Source organism: Schistocerca piceifrons, chromosome 1, assembly GCF_021461385.2.
Source record: "Schistocerca piceifrons isolate TAMUIC-IGC-003096 chromosome 1, iqSchPice1.1, whole genome shotgun sequence".
Lineage (NCBI taxonomy): Eukaryota > Metazoa > Arthropoda > Insecta > Orthoptera > Acrididae > Schistocerca > Schistocerca piceifrons.
The window spans coordinates 733,758,891-733,781,484 of record NC_060138.1 but is presented as its reverse complement, the minus strand read 5'-3'; positions in this window follow the sequence as shown (position 1 = coordinate 733,781,484).

The window sequence follows — 22,594 nt, the reverse complement described above, 5'->3', positions numbered from 1 at the left end:
CCACCTCCTCCTCCCTCTCCCTGTCCATAAGATCGTCCCACTCTCTCTCTCTCTCTGCATCTTCCCCTTGCCCCTCTCTCTCCTCTGTCCCCTCTCTCATCGCCTTGTCCTCCGTTCTCTGTCCACCTTCTCTTCACCCTCTCTTTCCATCTCCTCTTGCCCCTTATCTCTGCCCATCCCCTTCTTCCAATTTTCTGTCTTGAAAGAATTATGACAGACGCCCGAACAACTGGGAACTGATAACCATTGGTGCTATGAAATAATGCATTGATAATGTCTAGGCACTACCGAAATCTAGATTTGCCAAATATAAACTGCAGAAAAGGACGACTGATTGCTGTGCCCTATCATTTGTAAATCATATTACAGTCGCTGAGTGTACCCACGTTCCTAATGGAAGGTAACTGACGTGTGTATCAGAATTCGGCGTTCTGGCAAAATTTCAAAGTAATCCTGTAGAACTTTTACAGATTTGAGATTTTGAAGAAACGAGCATCTCCGTTTGTATTTAATAGAAACTGTAAACGTCCGTAACCGCAAATCTGCGAAAGTTTTTAATAGAATACATTAAAATGTTCACACAACGTTGCATTCGAATAGGCGCGTGATTTTATATAACTTCTTAACATACGGAACAAATATTTTTTTTTCTAAATTCAATAATAGAGAAATATTGTCACAAAAATCTTAAAAACACACATATCCGTGAGTGTGTGTCTGTACTGGAATGCAACGCTGTGTTAAAATTTCAAAGCAATCGGTCAAGAACTTTCGAAGATACACGATTTTGGACAAAGGAACATTTACGCTTTTAAATGGTTCAAATGGCTCTGAGCACTATGCGACTTAACTCCTGAGGTCATCAGTCACCTAGAACTTAGAACTAATTAAACCTAACCAACCTAAGGATATCACATACATCCATGCCCGAGGCAGGATTCGAACCTGCGACCGTAGCGGTCGCTCGGTTCCAGACTGTAGCGCCTAGAACCGCACGGCCACTCTGGCCGGCTTACGCTTTTATTTATATAAATTAATTTATCACTTTCTTCAGCACTCTACTTTCACACCTATCACGCTCTGCAAAGCACGTAGAGTTCCTGGTAGCAAATAAGTTTTCTTCCTGCATCGACATCGAAAAGCGCATGACTAGCGCTAGAGACTACTTATATGCTACCCTGAGACGTGTTATTTATCTAATTTTTTATTTGCAGCCTCTGAATGAGTGATACGTGATGGGGATGTTCGTAGAATACTTTTGAAAAAGTGGATGCAGACATTATCTGAGTAGGGTTTCGTGGAAAATTAGAACGCGCGAAGCGTTTGCCACGTTTCAGCATCTCTCTTACGCATTCTGCTAAATCGAAAAAATTACGATCGCCAACGATGGTCGGATTTTTATACGACCGACGTCGTCCTTCAGTCACACAGTGTGCAATATCGCCTTGTAGACTTTACAAGCGTTCTGTACGTAATGTCTTTCGTAGAAATTACTGCAGTTTCCAATTATTGTCGTATTTACATTTCCTAAGCCGACAATTAATACAATAGTTTATTCAAATGAATCATCATAGTATGTAACTGTTTCAACAGTTTTAGCAGGAAGGAAGCAGCGCAGTATCGTTCTTCCATGTCAGCTCTAAGAAGTCGTATGCCTTAATACAGCCATATGTTTCAGTTAGTACCGATTCTTCATGTTACAGATGGCTACCAGCAATGCTTGTTCGACGTGTAAATGGGTGACAACACAAATACAGACTTCAGACAAGTACCTAAATGTTTCTCGTAAGTGAGAGGGACGGAGTAACCTCAGTAGTACTCCTTACTGTCAAATATTATGCTGTAGTTCGGGAGTCTGCTGGAAGTTCGCTATGCGACTCAGTGTATAATTATTTAATAACAAACCTAACACTTTACAAGCTAATTATGTGTTTTGCGCGTTCCAAATAAATTTAAATATTGTTACCCAAAGTCATACGTTTTACGTTAGTGACAAACAACCATTGCATGTATTACAGATCCCAGACAACATATGCAGATATTTTGTCGGCAGATTTTAGTGGCACGCAATAACAATGATATAGCAATAACACAATTTTCAACGTATTGGCACATAATTAATCAAGGTGCAATTTGGAAGAAACGTTATAAAATAATATCTTGTACTATTCGACATAATAAATTGTAGTGGTCAGTAATCTATACCAATGTAAATTTGTTGGTTTGGTGTTGTAATTAGAGTATTTGACAATTTTTGTTTCTAATTTTGCTCTTGCATTTTGTATTAGAGATATGAGCACTCATGACATTCCGGTCATAACAGTACACACCTGTTGCAGTTCAGAATTTCGTACAGCGCATATTTTGTATTTATCTTTCCTCAGTTATCTGTCAAAACTGAAGTATATTTTCTGTTTACTATAGTACATTGTAGTGAATCTAGACGACGGGGTCTGAGTATGTACGTGGACCGACAATCTTACTACACACATACGCGGGACATTTCATGACGGACCCACCTGCGGCAGAATAGTCTACATCTACGTACAAACATAGATACATATATACATACATACATACTTGCATATTCGCCATCCTTACTAGCAGCCCGATGTCCACATTCCATTTCATACCGCCTTCCATCGTTACGCCTAGATATTTAATTGATGTGACTGTGTGTTGCCCCCTAGTGATGCTGTATTCGAACGTTACAGGGTTGCTTTTCCTATTCATCCGCATTAACTTACATTTTTTCTACGTTTATGGCGACCTACCATTTATGACAGCAACTAGAAAATTTGGCAAAGTCATCTCGTATCCTTTTCTAGTCACTCAACGATGACGCCTTCCTGTTCACCACAGCATCATAAGAAAACTGCCTTAATCCAAACTAATGGCTCTGAGCACTAGCGGTTTCGTGGTTCCAGACTGAAGCGCCTAGCACCACTCGGCCACACCAGTTGGCCTGCCTTAATTCACAACCCACCCTGTCTGTTTTGTTCTTTATCTATCAGTGTCTTGGACACTTCTGACGATACCCTTGTCACTGATGAATACTCACTGTCGAGGATAACATACTGTGTTCTAAGTAGTGGGATAAGGGGGATTCTGGGTTAGTTATAATTTATTCAAGGTGGCGAACTCTCACCCAACCCCACTCCCCTACCCTCGGGGGTAGACCTGGAAACGTCGCACTTTTGATATGAAATTAATTGATTAAAGTGGTCAGTCTATTATCCTCTCTCCCTCTGGGAAACCCCAGCTCATCAGAGGTTCCTTTCCCCCACCCTGTCTGGGAAATCTTCACATCTCGAGACCCTTTCCCTTCTCCCCTCACTTCGCCTCCCCCAACCCCTCCCAGTAAAAATTGGTGGAAAAAATCTTTCAGTTTGAGCTGAGCTGTTAGACTGGAAGGATTTCACAACCAAAAACTAACAGACACAAAACTGAAGCCAATGTCAATTATGTTGCAGAGAATATGTGACTTTTATAATGTTCAGTCTGCTTGTCTACAGATAGGGCTGTATATCTCTCTATTTGGCAAGAAAAGCTCATTATTCTCTCTAGTTCTTTATTTTAGGAAGTTACAAGTTTTGTAAAATACTACAAAAAGATATGAGTCAGTCAAAAGCTATTAAATATGCAAATACATCGCTTTTTTCCGATTGTGTGTGCAATACCTGCACAAAAATGGCGTCCTATAAGTAAGAAACGAGATTCGCTACACTTTCACATAGGTGAGAAAAGGCGTTTGCTACACTTTCAACTACTTAGTTTCAATTACTTTTCAAGGCCACCCAACTATCCACTTCCCCCATCCAAAAGACATATACATCATTGTATATTAATTGCCTCCTCCTTGCAAACCTGTAGAAATGGCGGGAAATTCAAAATTGGTAGGAAATTCTAAATTGGTGGGCTATTCAAACATTGGTGGTAAATTCGAATTTTTGCGGTAAATTCAGATGCTAGTTACACTGCACTGCAAAAGGCATAATAATAATAATAATAATAATAAAAACAATTAATAATAACAGATACATTATTTATAAAAATTCTGTTTGCATACTGCAGGTGTGGAAGTAAGTAAGACAGTCTTTTTATTTCATCATCTTTGGAATAATGGTGCAGTCATACTATGACATCACAATCCAAGGTGCCCGACCCAGAATACTGATGCAGTCTCGCTCCCCTACTCCTATTGGTGGAAATTAAAAATTGGTGGGAAATTCAAAATTAGTAGCAAAATTAAAATTCTTTCGTCTGGCTGTGACATGTCGGATTAGTAAGGGAAAGGTGCCCTTGATCGAACACTAGAGAGTAGCTCTAGGAAGTCCTGTCAATAACCGCTGGATCCAGAGAGGATATTTTCACTGTTAGTCTAGTACTAGAGAGAGGTTCCACCTAGTCTAGCTATCAGCCCTCATCTAGAGTAGCCTTCTGTCGATCTACAAATGAATAGCTTCTGGGAAAGACAAAACGATGGGCAGTAAAGTTAGGACAGGGACCCACTGTCCCAGTCACCCAGTGCTGCTATAAATCCATGCTCTTTATATACAGTAATCATGTAGCAACAACACTGGGAAGTGAGACACATTTGTACCTATTTATGAGGCACAAGTCACATCCTAGCCTGCAGAAACGTGGAAATATATTGTAAGATATTTTCTATGAGTGTAGTGGTCACTATTTTACTTGAAGATGGCATCTCAAGACGAAAAAAACTGCCAAGTCACTTCCAATCTAGTCCAGAGCCAGCCAACGAGTGTATTGTGTACCTGAAGAGCTGAGTGGCCAGAGCCTTTCTTTGTACCTGCCTGGTAGCGACAGGCTAATCTGCGGCTTCCAGTCAGCCAAGTTCTCATTCATGACCACAACTGCTGCTGGCTGCGGACCGGCTTCGCTAACTCCTGGTACACTGCGAGTCAAGCAGGAGCCTCTTCGCATAGAGTTCTAACTGCAGTTCCACCATTTGTATATACTCCCCAATTCAAAAAAAAATTTGGTTCAACCAATCCGAGATGGGTATGTTGTTGTCCATACACTTCGAAATGCTAAATGTAGATTCCTCCACTTACGCACGTTACTTTTGAAGACAGAAGAATAGGAGTGCTTATTCTTCCTGTGAAAATCCTGTATAACAGCATGACATAGGCTATATTTGCTCTGACTGTTCACCGATCTGTAAATAAATTTGTTCTTGTCAGCTTAACATATCTTACGTCCTGCGTCACAGGACTGTAATGCTGAACTCATTTTTGGCTGAGTTGTAAATATCAGGATAATATAAGTTTATCAATTTGGCAATGTAGGTAGTTTTAATACAATGGTCATCTCTCCCTACGTAGGTGGGAGATTAAAATGTCGCTAAAAGATCTCATCACGATGGAAAAACGCCTGATTCCTGTGCCAACTCGTGAATCATATTATTGGGACAATCGCTCTCGCCTCCACCTACCTGGTGGCACATCGTTGATATCAAACAGATTGACCAATTAATTAAATGGATCATGAAAGTCCATTTGCATGGTGTGTAGTTTTCTTTCCTGCAGAAGAATTACTCATGCCAGGTAACGGTCACAGTCGCTTCTGTGACATCTGTGGGGGCTGCCCAAAGGCTAGATATTTACTTCATATCAAAATTGATGGTAACTATCATGAGATAGCTGAGGGTATCCAACAATAATTACGTTCTGTCTGTTGGTTGCCTTGTCATGCTGCTGGAAGCACGTAAGTCACCTAGAATTCTGGTACACTGCTCATGGGCCAACCGTGAAGACTTGTCGTTCTATGGTGGAAGTAGGATGTTCACACTCTTAACTGTTCCAGTGACGCTCTGCCTTTGTCCCTGTCGTTGCCACTGGGGCGCATGCAAAACAGGTCCATCACCGCCACTAGCTCGTGAAACTCTACCCACACGTCATGGCTGCAGTACCACTCCTGGCTGACAAGCCACTGCTTGCTGTGCCAGGCAGCTGTTAACGATTCCCGTCTTACTGGGTGCTTTAACGTTGCTGGGGTAAATATCAGGATTATAAACGATATGCTTCCCCTCCTCCCATCTGTGAAAACCAAGACATTCTGAGATAAGTTGTCAAGATATGTTAGTAAAGCCTGACCCACTGAAAAATAACCTGCTGATCACCATATTCCAAAGGTATATGAGCCCTCAGTTTCCCCTCAGAATACAGTCTTGTAAAAGCGTTGCTATTGGATCTTGCAAAACTCAAATGAGAATGCTTGGAGGGAAGGCCATGTTCTTCCTGAGTAAGAGCACTGAGTACTGACAAAATTGGAAGCTGAATGTAGAAGGATTCTACTGCCGCCAGCATACATTTAGCATAAGGACGACAAAGACAGATTCGAGAAACTAGTGCTCATTTGGAGGCATATAGACAGTCTTTTCTTCAATAAGCTGCGACATGGTCGCTAATGAAACAGTGACCAGAATATAGAATAAATTTCGTCTACTTCACGTCTCTCTCTCTCTCTCTCTCTCTCTCTCTCTCTCTCTCTCTTTCCAAGCATTAATCCCGACTTGCAGGGTCTGCTGTTATGGATCACCAGATTTGACGTGTTAATTTCAAGGGGTGGCTGGATACCCTTCCTGTCGCCACCCCGTACCCCCCTGGCCCCCGTACCCCAACTGTCTGCATCGAGTGTATTCCATGGAATAGTGCGTATGTGTTTCAAATGTCTGCCAGTCATGTAACTGAGGCGGAACGTGGACACCAGCCTGGTATTCACTTAGCGGGATGTATAAAACCGCCTGAAAACCACATCCAGGCTGGCCGGCACACTGGCCCTCGTCGATAGTCCACTGGGTGGATTCGATCCGGGGCAGGCGCGGCTACCCGAGTCCAGGAAGCAGTGCATTAGCGCTCTCGGCTACCCTGGTGGGTCCGTCTACTTCACATCTATGGTCGCAATTTTTTTTTGGCCTTCAGACTACCGGTTTCGGTCTATAATGACCATCATCAGATCTGTTTTATAAAAACATTTGTGACCATGGACGTAAATTAGAGGAAATTTGGTCTTTTCTTCCCTCGCTCTATTGTGAGCGTAATACGAAAGAAAATGACGAGTGGTGGTAGTGGGTACCCTCCGTCATGCAGTGTACAGTGGCTTTTGAAGCGTGAATATAGATGTAGATGTGAATTTAGTCTCTGTATCAGGATGTCAGTCCACTCATTCATAGGCAAACAAAACTCATGGAAGAATGTTGTATCTTATTTATCAAGAACACAAAAGACAGAACTTCTGCTGTTAATTTCCATTACTGGCTGGAGAAAGAATTACCTGATTCAGAGGTGGATTTAAGTTTTAAGTTGAAAGTTAACCTAGATGTTATGAAAACTACACACAGCAAACAACATAAAGAAAGGGTTGTTTTGTGTATGTAAATGAATATGCATAAATTAATAAAGATTTTGTGACAGATTATTTGCTAGTCTTAGTCGATAACCTACAAAAAATCCTATTTCGGATGGGAGCAGTGTGTAGGTGGGTGGTCATGGAAAGTGGCCAAAACTAGGTAGCTGAAAACTGCTATACGGAGATTTACGTGCATAGACCCTTTTGTGGTTAAATAATGTGTATCGATGAACAGCAACATCGATTCGACAGTTCAATACTGTGTAGTCACTGTCCACTAATTACGTGAATCCACATCTGTTCGTATTACGTGGGTGATCCATGAAACAAAAGCATTACGGGGATGCTGTTAGGATCGTATAGTTTGGCATACTCCATTCGATTATGTAACAGAAAGAGGTCTCTGCGAAAGGACTTACTTCTCCTGGAAATATAAGGGAGGATTAGGATATGTCTGAAAGGAATACAGTTATGGCGACTAGGACATGTAAGGGGAACTATGATTCGATATCGATGAATTGTAGGTGCAACGAATCTGAATTTGTTAGTGCAGCCCCCGTATATTCTGTATGGTTGTGAGTTTCTTCCTGTACGTTAGAGTGCTACTTTTCTCGTTGTGATAGCTCTCTACCTAATCAGTGATGCGTGGGGACTAGACAGCTTTCTAACAAATGGAACAGTGCTGTTGTTACTTGGTGGAATTTCGAGAGAATAAGCAGGAGTCCTTGTCTTGGCGGGGACATCTACTCGTCGAAATGAAGTAGATTCAAATGCTATATATCAAAGACTGGAAAATTCCTGAGAATAAGACGGGTAAGCGATGCTCTGACAAAAGGGGTGTTGAGAGGTGAGCTCTATATCACTTTTACGTTTTGTCGGCATACGTATTGCAGCCTCTAAATATGTCTCACGAGGTAACTGCAATGACAAAATTAGAGGAGAGTACAAAGGTTTTTACGAGTCACAATCAGCAGCAAGTTCCATCTCTTGTTATCTCTCTTCTATGAGTTTTGTATAGTTATAAATGGAAGGACTGACATTTTCATAGATAGACTGAACTTACGTCTTCATTTATATGTATGTTTCACAAGCCATCATAAAGATCATGGCGGAGGGTACCCTGTCTCACTGTCATTTCCTTTCCTATTCAACTCGAAAATTGAGCTAAGGGGAAAAAGATTAACTATATGCCTTCGTATGAGCGCTAATTTCCTGTAACTTATCTTCATGGTCCGTATGCGAAATGTATGTTGGCGGCGGTAGATACCGTCTGCAGTCAGCTTCAAATGTTGTTCCCCTAAATTTTCTCAATAATATTCCTCGAAAAGACCGTGGCCTTCCCTCTAGGGAATCCCATTAAATTCTCGAAACATCTGTCCACTAATTTGGCGGGAGGCAATAGAAACCCTTCTACAGGAGTGCATTCCGAGGGAAACCCAGGTCTGCGTGCTCATACACATTTGGGATGGGGTGGTTAGCAAACAGGCATTTTGCTATTGTTCACTGCATCAGCCTTTCCGGCATATCTTGAAAACACATCTCAGACCGTTCGGTTTGTAAGTGGGAGGAGGGGAAGCACATTGCTCAACATCCTGGTATTTACACCAGCGACACTTAAGCGCCAAGTCGTTCTGAGAAGGATAGGCAACGTTTTTCAAATTTGTAATGATTAGCAGCTGTCTGGTGCAGCTAGCGGTGGCTTTCCGGCCAGGAGCGGTTCAGCCCTGGTGTGCGGGCAGGAGCTGTTCGAGTGTGAAGGTCTGTAACGGTGTAGTGGTTCATATTACTATGAAGCGTAGCAGCAAGTCTCACTTTCCTTTTACTAGACCGAAGAATCATGTGCGTGTGAAAAACTTGACTTTAATTCGTAGTAGCGTAAAGAGCATCTACTGTGCCGAATTTTGGTCGAATTTTTGTGCAGATATGAGGAAGAAAAAACGCGGTCACAGCGCAGAAAGCGACGACGGATTGATGATATGGACTGACCAGTGATGGGTCACTCGCACTTTGCAGTCTTGCTTTGGGAGTGGTGTGGACACCAAAGAAGAAAGGGGCCTGATTACAGTGGTCGAGCAGTAAAGAAAAATGAATGTTGTTATAGACTTTTCGCCGTGCTGTCTCGAATTAACTACGAAATATCGTTTTGGTCAAGCACTGAAGCATCGTTTATGAACACGATGCCTGAAAAGTTTTGTTATCAGTTTTTGTGAGTTGAGAACTTATTTGAATAAAGAGGAAGTACGGAAACAATGTTTCGTGATTTCGTAGGGAGCTGTTTAAATGTAGAAGCTCTCTTATAGCCCTCGCCCTTCTGCAATCAGAAAAGAGGTCAGAAGTCAGAAACGTTGGCACTGCATAGCAGGATGGCAACATCAGGAGAAATATACCTGTGACCGGGAAATTCGGAAGAGAAGGTGACTGTTATTACAGGGAGCGAGTAAAGACTTGGCACCTCACAATATATCGATCACTTAAAAACAGACCACCACAAGAAAAAGACCTCAGTGGTTATCTGAAGAGTGTAATACTACTGCAGAAAAAAATTACTCATTATGTAAAAGGACTCTAACGATAATTTAGCTAATTAGTTAATCAATTTGATATCAATGACGTACTTCTGGGCGATTGGAAGCGAGGCGAAAGTGCTACGGTATGATTCGCGAGCTGGAGCGATCAGGCGTATTTCTTTGTGGCGAGATTTCTTAACGAAAATTCGGCCTCCCACTTACACTGGGAGAGCTGGTCATCGGAATAAAATCAATTATATTACCTAATTTATAAAAAGATTTGCGGTATTAACTTGATATTTACAACTCATCTGCATTGTTACTTTACTTCCTTAAGAGACTTCATAAATGACGCCCCTTTGACTATCTTAAGGGAGTTCGAACGTGTGAAGGTGTCCTATGACAGGGGTAGGGCATATTCTTAGCACCCTGTCATCAGCCAAAAATGAGTTTAATACTCTAGTCCTATGTTACAGGACGCAACAGATATTTAGGTGATGAGACCAGCTTTTTGTAGTGGATGAATGAATACATAGAGGAAATATAGCCTATGCCATACTGCTGTAAAGGATTTTCACGCTAAGAAGTGTAAGCTGCGCCTGTTCGACCCTCAGGATCATAGGAGCTAGCGACGTCGGTCCGCAGCCAGCGGCAGGCGCGGTCACGAGACATTAGCTGACCAGAAGCTGCAGTTTAGCCTGTTGCAACTGGACGTGTACAGAGAAAGGCTGCAACCTGATGGCTCTTCAACTACACAATATACTCGGTAGATAGGGCTGGAGGTGGCACGTCAGATTTTTCGTCTTGAGATGCCACATTGAAGTAAGGTAATGAGCACTACACTTGTAAAAGAATATTGTTTGGTTTATTTCTCATATTTCTGTTGACTAGGTGCGACTTGCGATTATTCCCCAGTGCTATCGCTACATGACATTTATATAATCAGTGGGACCGTGCGCCACTGTCCTAATATTACTACCCAAACTTATGTGCAGCAGTTTTTCACTTGTCGATTGGCAGGAGGCTACTGTCCTGCACCTCAGTGATAGTTTTATGTCCTATTATGGTAACCCAACCTTCTCACATAGGGCTACTGGTAGGACTGGCTCAAGCAACTCTGCTGATTGACTAACAGCAAAAGGTGTGGCCGAGCAGTTCTAGGCGCTTCAGTCTGTAACCGCGCGACCGCTACAGTCACAGGTTCGAATCCTGCCACGAGCATGGATGTGTGTGATGTCCTTAGGTTAGTTAGGTTTAAGTAGTTCTACGTTCTAGGGGACTCATGACTTCAGATGTTGTGTCCCATAGTGCTCTGAGCCATATCAACCATTTTGAACTAACAGCAAAAATATCCTCTCTGCACCCAGTAGTTGTTGACAAGACGTGCTAGAGCTACTCTCTAATGCTTGATCAATGGCAACTACCCCTCATAGTCAGACGGAAAAATTTAAATTTTCTGACATTTTGAATATCCCACTAATTTTGAGTTTCCTGCCAGTAGGAGGAGAGGAGGTAGATTGTACCAGTAATCTGGGTCGGCCATGTTGGATTGTGACATCATTGTTAGACTGTACCATTATTACAAAGATAATGAAATACAGAGGGCACGCTACATCCTTCAACACCAGCAATATGCAAATTGAATTTTCGTAAATAAAGAATACATTATTATTGTTATTGTTACTATATAATCTGGAATGTAATATATTTAGCATTTGAATTTACTGTGAAAATTTGCATTTGCTACAGATCTTTAGTTTCTCGAGATTTTTACAGGTGTGGAACGGAGGGCAGACTGCTTATTTAATAACAATAATCTATATTTGTGTTTTCGATGAAGTGGATAGTTGGGTGACCCTGAGAAATAGTTGAAAGTAGGTAGTTTAAAATGTAATAAACCCAATTGCTTAAGTACATGAAAGTGTAGGGCACCACATTACTCTCCTATATGGGTGTTTTATGTTGATGTGGATGCCAATTTCGTGGCGGTATTGCGTGTGCGATCGAAAACAAGCGATCTATTTGCATATTTAATCACTTTCTGACAGGTCAGTAATCTTTTTCGAAATATTTTGCAACATTTACACCTTCCAAAATTAAATAGACAGTAGACAATGATTAGCTTCCCCCCTCCCCCCAAATAAGGAGATGCGCAGCCTTGTACCCCATAAACTGATTAAATGAAGAATATGCAAATTGAATTTTATAAATAAACGATATATCCTCTACAATGTAACTGACATTCAGTTCAGTTTTCTATCTTGAGATCCTTCCAGTGCAACAGCTCAGCACAGACAGTGATATTTCCCACCATTTTTTTCTTGTTGGGATGGGGGAGGGAAGAGGAGATGAGTTGGAGAAGGGGTAGGGAGGCTGCGGATTTCCCAGAGGGGGAGGAGGCAGGGACTCTACGAAGCAATGGGGATTTGCCAGAGGAGTAGGGGGTTATTAATTATTAATTTAATGAATTAATATGTTTTCAAAGGCGAACTGTTGCCACATCTACACCAGCGGACATGGGGGAGAGTGCGCCATCTTCAATAAATTATAGTTCTCTCAGAATCCCCCTTATCCCACTAGTGCTCTATTCCTTAAAAAGTCTTCGAGTCACTCACATATCTGGCGACCTAAACTGTATGCTCAGTTACTCGTCAACAGTCTGCAGTGAGACACCATGTCAAACACGTTTCAGAAATCTAGCAATATGGAATATGCCTGTTATCCTTCATCCATAGCTCGCAGTACATTTGAGAAAAGGGTAATCTGAGTTTCGCATGGGAGATGCTTCCTAAACTGTGCTTCTTCGTGGATGTAAGCTTTCCTGTCTCAAGGAAATTTATTATATTCGAACTCAGAATGTGTTCAAGAAATTTGCAGCAGACAGATGTTAATGATGTTGCTCTGTAATTATGTGGGTCAGTTATTTTACCTTTCTTATATGCAGGGGTAACATGCGCTTTTTTCCAGTGTCTTGAGGCTATTCGCTGTGCGAGAGATTCGAGATAAATGCAGGATAAGCCATGGGCCACTGTCACGGAATGCTCTCTGTAACACTAAGTGGGATTCCATCTGGAACCGACTTCTTGTTTTCACCTCTTTCAATTTCTTCTCTACGCTATAAATGCCGATTTCTTTGTCCACCGTGAGGAAGTTTGTACAACAGTCGAATGACAGTATGTTTGTACGATCCTCTTGGCCTGAAGGATTTCTTAAATGAGAAATTCAAAACTTTGCATTCCATTTTGCTGTGTTCTGTTGCCTACCATGGTCTAGTGGTAACGTCTTTGACTTGTAATTAAAACTTCCTCAGTCGTAGGATCTAACCACGCCACTGTTTGATTTCGGAATACAAATAATCAGCAATGGCTTCCAAAGACTTCCGGCAAATGAAGTCACCCTCATTCAGCCAACAGCGTTGCCAAAGAGGGCTGTGGAACAGCAATGATCAACGGCATGAGAATGCACAAGGCAATGGAAATTGCTACATTAAAGCCACGTAATGTGTATCCACAGGACGTGTTATCTATAACTGAAAAAGTTTCTTAACGATTGCTTCATTGGAAAAAGATTCCGAACTAGTCCCCTATTTGGATCTTCGGGCGGGGACTACCAAAGGGTGGGTGACCATGAGATGCAGATCGAATAACCGACGAAAGGATAATGTTCTACCAGTCGGAGGCGGAATGTCAGAAGTTTGAACGTGGTAGGGAAGCTAGAAAATCTGGAATGGGAAATGCAAAGACTTAATCTAGAGACAATGGGGGACAGTGGATTGTGAAATGGAAAGAAGGATTTCTGGTCAAATGGGTATGAGATCATAGTAGCGGAGAATGGGAGTGGAATTCGTTAATAACAGGAAGGCTAGGGCCAGCCGGGGTGGCCGAGCGGTTCTAGGCGCTACACTCTGGAACCGCGTGACCGCTACGGTCGCAGGTTCGAATCCTGCCTCGGGCATGGATGTGTGTGATGTCTTTCGGTTAGTTAGGTTTAAGTAGTTGTATGTTCTAGGGACTGATGACCTCAGAAGGTAAGTCTCATAGTGCTCAGAGCCAGCTACTGTGAACAGTTCAGTTATATTGTTGTTTGAATCATAATCGACAGCAAAGCAACACTGACAACAACAGTTCATGTATACATGTCGACGTTGCAAGTAGAAGATGAAGCGATTGAGAAATTATGAGGATACTGAATAGGTAATTCACCAGGTGAAGGCTGTGTGTGTGTGTGTGTGTGTGTGTGTGTGTGAGAGAGAGAGAGAGAGAGAGAGAGAGAGAGAGAGAGTAAATGGGTGAGTGTGTGTGTGTGTGTGTGTGTGTGTGTGTGTGTGTGTGTGTGTGTTTTGAGCTTATGGGCCCTCAACGGCGAAGTTATCAGAGGGATGAAATCAAAACAGTCTTGGGAACTAGAATGCGGTTGCAGGGGAAGTAGTAGAAGGGAAGCTTACGGGAGACTATGGGGTTGGTAGCAGGAAGGAGAGAAAAATAAAAATCTAAGTTCTGAGATTAGTTTCAGTTAGTCATACCGAATATTGTGTTGAAGAAACACAAAAGAGGAGGAGGTACACTTTGGAGAAGACCAGGAGATACGGGAATATTTAAGTAACACTACATCATGGCTAGACAGGTATTCTGAAATCAGATATTGGATTGTAAGGCGTACCCAGGTGCACATATAGACTCAGATTACAATTTAGTAATGATTTATTTATTTATTTATGCGTGTCCAGAGCAGAAAATATTATACATAATATATCATACATGTGCATATTTACATCCCGCACACATACTGCCTCATTATTGGCGACAACCAGTTCGTCCATGGAAACAGGTTTTGATAGTTTCCTGCACTTGAGCAGGTGCTGGTGGTCTTGAGGTCCACCGCACTCACACAGTTCGTCCCCTGAGATGTATCCCCATTTCTTGATGTTCACCTTAGACCGAGACACTACAGTTCTCAGTCTATTGAGGATCTTCCATGTCTCATAAGGGAGGTGATGACCTGCAGCAAGTTCTTCTTTGGGTTTGTCCCAAAATGTACATGGAAGCCCCCCCCCCCCCTCCCAAAGATCGAAATATGAGGGAGATACGGCACACAGTGTCATCGCCAGCGATCGGGTGTACCCTGGCCAACGTTGGGAGCAATTCCAACGGCAGATCCTTCTACCACCAGATTAATAATGATGAAGAGTAGGCTGAAGTTTAAGAGATTAGTCAAGAAGAAACAACGTGCAAAGAAGTGGGGCACAGAAATACTGAGGAATGAAGAGATACGTTTAAAGGCCTCCGGGGCTATAGATGCTACGATAATGAATAATTCAGTTGGCAGTTCATTTGAACAGGAATGTACATCTCTAAAAATGGCAATCAGAGAAATTTCAATGAGAAATATTGATAGATGGAAGGTATCTGGGAGGAAACCATGGGTAGCAGAAGAAATACTTCACCTGATCGTCGAAAGAAGAAAGTACAAAACTGTTCAGGCAAAATTAGGATTGTAGAAATATTGGTCACTTAGGAATTTAACAAATAGGAAGCGCAGGCAAGAAAAGGCAAAATGACTACATGACAACGCGAAGGAATCTAATAATAAGTGGTTGTTAGAAGGACTGACTCAACATATAGGAAAGTAAAAACTACCTTCGGTGAAATTAATAGCAATGGCGGTAACATTAAGGGTGCATTGGGAAATCCACTGTTAAACGCAGAAGAACGGTTAGGTGGAAAGAGTACACTGGATGCACCTACGAGGGGAGGACATGTCTAATAACGTGATATAAAATGAAACAGGAGTCGACAGGGAAGAGATAGGGGATCTAGTATCAGATTTTAAAAGAGCTTCGGAGGGCTTGATTTTGAACAAGGTAGAGGGGATAGATAATATTAACCCAGAATTTCTTGGATCATTTGGGGAAGTGTCAACAAAACGACTTTTCACATTGGTGTGAGTGTACGGAACTGGCAGTATACATAAGACTTTCGGAAAACATCATCCACACAATTCCGTAGACAGCAAGAGCCGACAGGAGCGAGAATTATCACACAATCAGCATAACAGCTCGTGCATCCAAGTTGCTGACAAGAATAGTATACAGACGAATGGGAAAGTAAATTGAGGATCTGTTACAAGACAGTGATTTTCGCTTTAGGAAAAATAACGGCATCAGAGAGCCAGTTCTGACGTTGAGGTTGATGAAAGCAGGACTGAAAAAAAAATCAAGACACATTCATAGGATTTTTCGCCCTGGAAAGAGCGTTCGACATTGCAAAATGGAGTAAGATCATCTAAATTCTGTGAGCAGGGTTATGCTATAGGGAAGACGGCTAATATGCAATATGTTCAAGGGCCAAGAAGAATATTAAGAATGGAAGACCAAGAATGAAGTGTTCGGATTAAAACTGATGTAAGACAGGGACGTAGTCTTTCACATCTCCTATTCAATTATTGCATCGAAGAAGCAATGACGGATATAAAAGAAAGATTCATGTGCGGTATTAAAATTCGTAGTGAAAAGATATCAATGGTAAGACATTGCTACCCTAAGTGAAAGTGAGGAAGAATTACAGGATCTGTTGAATGGGATAGGTTTCATGCGTACATAATATGGATTGAGACGAAAATAATGAGCTGTAGCAACAATGAGAACAGCATGAAACTTAATATCAGAATTGGGTATAATGAAGAAAACGAGCAAGAAGGACTAAATACCAGACTAGCACCTGCAAAAATGCATTGCTGGCCAAGTAAAGTCTACTAGTATCAGACATAGGCCATAATTCATCGAAGAAATTTCTGAGAATGTACGTTTGGAGCACAGCATTGTACGAGAGTGAAAAATGAACTGTGGGAAAACTGGAACAGAAGAGAATCAAAACATTTGAGATGTGGTGTTACAGAAGACTGTTGAAAATCAGTTAACGAATGAAGAGGTTCATTGCAAATCGGAGAGGAAAGGAATATGTGGAAAACACTGACAAGAAGGAGAATCAGGATGACAGGACATTTGTTAAGACATCGGGGAATAACTCCCATGGTACTAGAGGGAGCTGTGAAGGGTACAAACTGTGGAGGAAGACAGGGGTTGAATACATCCTGCAAATAATTGAGGACGTAGGTAGCAAGTGCTACTCTGAGATGAAAGGTTAGGACAGGAGAGGAATTTGTGGCATCAGATCAGTTAGAAGACTCATGACTCAAAAAAACAAGTAAATAAATAAATTGCCTCTCCAGACTGGTCGACTAGTGACTGGACAGAAGCGAGAAGCCTTCAATCTTCGGTTAATGGTATTAAGTATGACTAAAATTTTCTCGGGCTATCAGCAAGATGTTTCGCTAACGTATGACGGTGGAAGTTATTGAAAGCTTCGCTCATTGTTTTCTTATGGACGCAAGAATTTCTGCTAACGTTGGCCTGCCGACGTTCGGACGCTCTCTTTTGAACCGAGAGGGCAACAATCTGTTTCCTCAGCATTTTACAAATTTGTCCAACCCTAATCCACTTACTTGGCACATATGCGTCCAGAGCGTGATTTACTATTACTTTCAAAGTCTGCTCATAATCCCTCTACGACCGTCATACTGGAGTCCCAGTACCTGTAAAGAATGGTAAGAAACTGTGAGAATGGTTTCCGTGAAGACTTTTGTAAAAATTAATGTCTCCGAATGGCTGCTTCCTGAATGAGCGAAAAAGCTTTCTTGAAGGAGTTTAGCTTATGCTAACTTAAACTGGATGCAAATGAAATAAACTTTTAGAGAAACGTTAAAAACTGATTTAAGCATTTGTTGCTGAAAGTTTTGTAACGAACACATGTAACGGAGAAGCAATAGTCGCAACTGACTTTGTGACAACTGCCAAGTAGCATACCGTATAATGAGGGTGAAATAAATACAAGGTACATACTGTATAGAGATGAGTATTACGTAATGTAATTAAGAGGCAGTTGCATAGTACAGGCTGTGTCACATTATTAATAAAATTTGGGCTAACTGACACATAATATCCGTCAGGCACATCTTAAATATCAGTTTAGCTGTCATTGTACACAGAGAAAGAGTCCAGTTTACAGGCGCCAGATCGCTGCCACAGCAGAATGGTACTCGCATTAAATTCAGAATATTATTGTTTAACTTCATATTAACCCATGGAAGAATCCCACTTGTCTCTAATACTACGTGGGACATCTATGCATTGTGACTGGACTGGTTGCACATCTCCGATCAGATCCCTTAATTCATGAGCCACTGGGGCAAGATGAGTGTAGCCCTTGTCTACAAATACATCTACATCTACTTGCATACTCCGCAAGCCACAGTATGGTGCGTGGCGGAGGGTACCCTGCTCCACTACTAGTCATTTCCTCTCCTGTTCCACTCGCAAATAAAGCGAAAGAAAAACGATTATCCACGCCTCCGTATGAGAACTAATTTTCATATCTTATCTCCGTGGCCCTTACGCGAAATTTATGTTCACGGTAGTAGAATCGTTTCGCTCTCAGCCTCATGTGCAGGTGCTCTAAATTTCCTCAATAGTGTTCCTCGAAGAGACCGTCGCCTTCCATCCAGTGATTCCCATTTGGGTTCCCGAAGCTGATCCTGACACTTGCGTGTTGTTCGAAGCTATTTGTAACAGACCTAGCAGCCCGCCTCCGAACTGATTCGAAGTCTTCCTTTAATCCAACTCGGTAGGATCTGAAACACTTGAGCCGTACTACATCCTTTACGGATGAACCACATTTTCCCAAAATTCTCCCAATAAACCGATGTCGATCATTAGCCAACGACATGCTCGTTCCATTTCGCATGCTGCTTTCTAACGTTACGCCCAGATATTTAATAGACGAGACCGTGTCAAGCAGGACACTACTAATGCTGAATCCGAACGTTACTGGTTTGTTTTTCCTTATCTTCCGCATTAACTTACATTTTTCTACATTCAAAGCTAACTGCCATTCATCAGACAAGCTATAAATTTTGTTTAAGTCATCATGTATCCTACTACAGCCGCTCAACTATGACACTTTCCCATGCACCACAGCATCATCAGCAGACAACCTCAGATTAGTACTTACCCTGTCCGCAAGATATTTATATATATAGAGAGAGAGAGTAAATAACTGTCCCGCACGCTTCCTTTGGGTGCTCCTGATAATATTCTTGTCACTGATGTACACTCGCCTTCGAGTACAACAAACTGGGCTATGCTACTTAAGAAGTCTTCCAGCCACTCACATATCTGAGAACCTATTCTATACGTTCGTACCTTTTTAACAAACTGCGGTGGGGCACCGTGTCAAATGCTCTCTGGATACCTAGATGTATGGAATCTATTGCCCCCTTCATCCATAATTCCCAATACATCCCGGCTGGGGACTGGGTGTTGTACGTCCTTCATCATAATTTTCATCACCATTGACACGCACGTCGCTGATGTGGCGTCAACTAAAAAGACTTGCAATACGGCGGCCTAACCTCGAAGGGGATATCCCGGACAATAAATGCTATACGGTCATTTCATTTCATATTCGAACTGAGAAAATGTTCTAGGGTTCTGCAGAAACCGATGTTAAAGATATTGGTCGTTAATTTTGCGGATCCGTTCTTTTACTATGCATGTATACAGCAGTCGCCTGCGCTTTTCTCCCGTCTATTGGGACTCTGCGCTGGGCGAGAGAATCTCAATAAAAGCGAGCTAATTAAGTGGCCTGTGCCGCAGAGTACTCCTTGTAAAATTAAACTGGGACTCCACCCGGACCTGGCGACTTATTTGTTTTCAACTCCTTCAGTTGTTTCTCTAAGCCAGGGATGCTTATTACTTTGTCTCTCATACCGGAGTCTGTTCGATGGTCTAAGGACGGTATGTTTGCACAAGTGTTTGTGTGAACGATTTCTTAAAGGTGAAATTTAAAATTTCGGTTTTCGTTTAGTTACGTTCACCTGCCACACCAGACTGGTCAATGTGTGACAGGATCGAAGCCTTAGAATAACTTAGCAATTTTACATAGGACCAGAATTTTTTCGTGTTCTATGCCAGATATTTTGCTACGGTATGACCGAGGCAGTTTTTGCATGCTTCGAGCATTGATCTTTTCGCAGGCGTACGAATCTCTACTAACCTTTTCATGTCGTCATTTGCGCGTTCTATTTTGAACTAGTGTGAAAAGGTCTTTTCTTCCTCAGAATTTTCCTAACTTCATTGTTAAAACATGGGGGTCCATTCCGTCCTTAACCTACTTGTCTCCTTAAATAAAGTGAGACATTCATCGAATAAGTAGAATAACGTGCAGTCCCTAGATATACCTCACAGGCTTACGGTCTGATACTGTACTGATTTACAGTAAACAGCTAGCACCCAAGCAGGAAAGGGGTGTAAATAGAACCTTTTCCTCTGTTAATGAAAAAACTAACGCGTATTAAAATACTCACATTGTCAAACAATTCGTAAATCTAGAAATTGCCTGTATTTACACAACCTGACAGTACCAGCTTAAAGTTGCACTTTAAGCGGGGGCTTTCAGTTTTTAGTCTGTTTTCAATATCTCAGGACTCATCGTTGCTGATACTTTGCAAAGATCCTCTGTAACCATAATCAATACGGACAGTGTAGATTCTTTGATGTGTCTCTCTCTGACTAGTTTTGGAGAGAGCATGGTCACCTTTGACCGCTTCAGGGCGCTTTCGGCTAACGAGAGCTTTAGCAGTTGGAAGTGCTTGCTCGCCGACAGCTTTGAAACATACACTCCTGGAAATTGAAATAAGAACACCGTGAATTCATTGTCCCAGGAAGGGGAAACTTTATTGACACATTCGTGGGGTCAGATACATCACATGATCACACTGACAGAACCACAGGCACATAGACACAGGCAACAGAGCATGCACAATGTCGGCACTAGTACAGTGTATATCCACCTTTCGCAGCAATGCAGGCTGCTATTCTCCCATGGAGACGATCGTAGAGATGCTGGATGTAGTCCTGTGGAACGGCTTGCCATGCCATTTCCACCTGGCGCCTCAGTTGGACCAGCGTTCGTGCTGGACGTGCAGACCGCGTGAGACGACGCTTCATCCAGTCCCAAACATGCTGAATGGGAGACAGATCCGGAGATCTTGCTGGCCAGGGTAGTTGACTTACACCTTCTAGAGCACGTTGGGTGGCACGGGATACATGCGGACGTGCATTGTCCTGTTGGAACAGCAAGTTCCCTTGCCGGTCTAGGAATGGTAGAACGATGGGTTCGATGACGGTTTGGATGTACCGTGCACTATTCAGTGTCCCCTCGACGATCACCAGTGGTGTACGGCCAGTGTAGGAGATCGCTCCCCACACCATGATGCCGGGTGTTGGGCCTGTGTGCCTCGGTCGTATGCAGTCCTGATTGTGGCGCTCACCTGCACGGCGCCAAACACGCATACGACCATCATTGGCACCAAGGCAGAAGCAACTCTCATCGCGGAAGACGACACGTCTCCATTCGTCCCTCCATTCACGCCTGTCGCGACACCACTGGAGGCGGGCTGCACGATGTTGGGGCGTGAGCGGAAGACGGCCTAACGGTGCGCGGGACCGTAGCCCAGCTTCATGGAGACGGTTGCGAATGGTCCTCGCCGATACCCCAGGAGCAACAGTGTCCCTAATTTGCTGGGAAGTGGTGGTGCGGTCCCCTACGGCACTGCGTAGGATCCTACGGTCTTGGCGTGCATCCGTGCGTCGCTGCGGTCCGGTCCCAGGTCGACGGGCACGTGCACCTTCCGCCGACCATTGGCGACAACATCGATGTACTGTGGAGACCTCACGCCCCACGTGTTGAGCAATTCGGCGGTACGTCCTCCCGGCCTCCCGCATGCCCACTATACGCCCTCGCTCAAAGTCCGTCAACTGCACATACGGTTCCCGTCCACGCTGTCGCGGCATGCTACCAGTGTTAAAGACTGCGATGGAGCTCCGTATGCCACGGCAAACTGGCTGACACTGACGGCGGCGGTGCACAAATGCTGCGCAGCTAGCGCCATTCGACGGCCAACACCGCGGTTCCTGGTGTGTCCGCTGTGACGTGCGTGTGATCATTGCTTGTACAGCCCTCTCCCAGTGTCCGGAGCAAGTATGGTGGGTCTGACACACCGGTGTCAATGTGTTCTTTTTTCCATTTCCAGGAGTGTATTTGTTGCGGTAGGCTTGTTATGGGCCGTCGGATGTTAGATGCGGCGCGGTGTGTTTGCAGTTATTGGTGAAAACATTTCATAGGCAACGTTTTGCAGTCAAGGCTTTCGTGTGATGTTTGTACCCCGCGGTTATTATCACGAATTTCGAGTATTAAACTTGCTATGAGTTACAAAAGTGAGCTGATATTCAGGCGCGTGGAGTTAAAATTTCCGAGTCTTTGTGCTTTCAGTATACCTGAAACTGATTACAGGATCGTGTTTTGATCATTCAGTCCGAAGCAGTATGTATTCAATTTCGTTACTCTTCCCGTCAACTTAGGTCATTGTATGCTTATCTTAAAGTAGTGCACACATACTTGTGCCTAATCGATTCATGAAACTTCCGGTTAGGGAGTGCATCTTGAATTCCAAGCGCTTCGTCTCATCTGTTTGCTTGATACGAAATCAGTATACATTTTCATTACATTGGATACGTATTTCCGGTTTTATTTATTGAACATTTACGTGTATTTGTATATTTTGTTTCGTGCTTTGTCTGCTGATATTCCATATTCAAC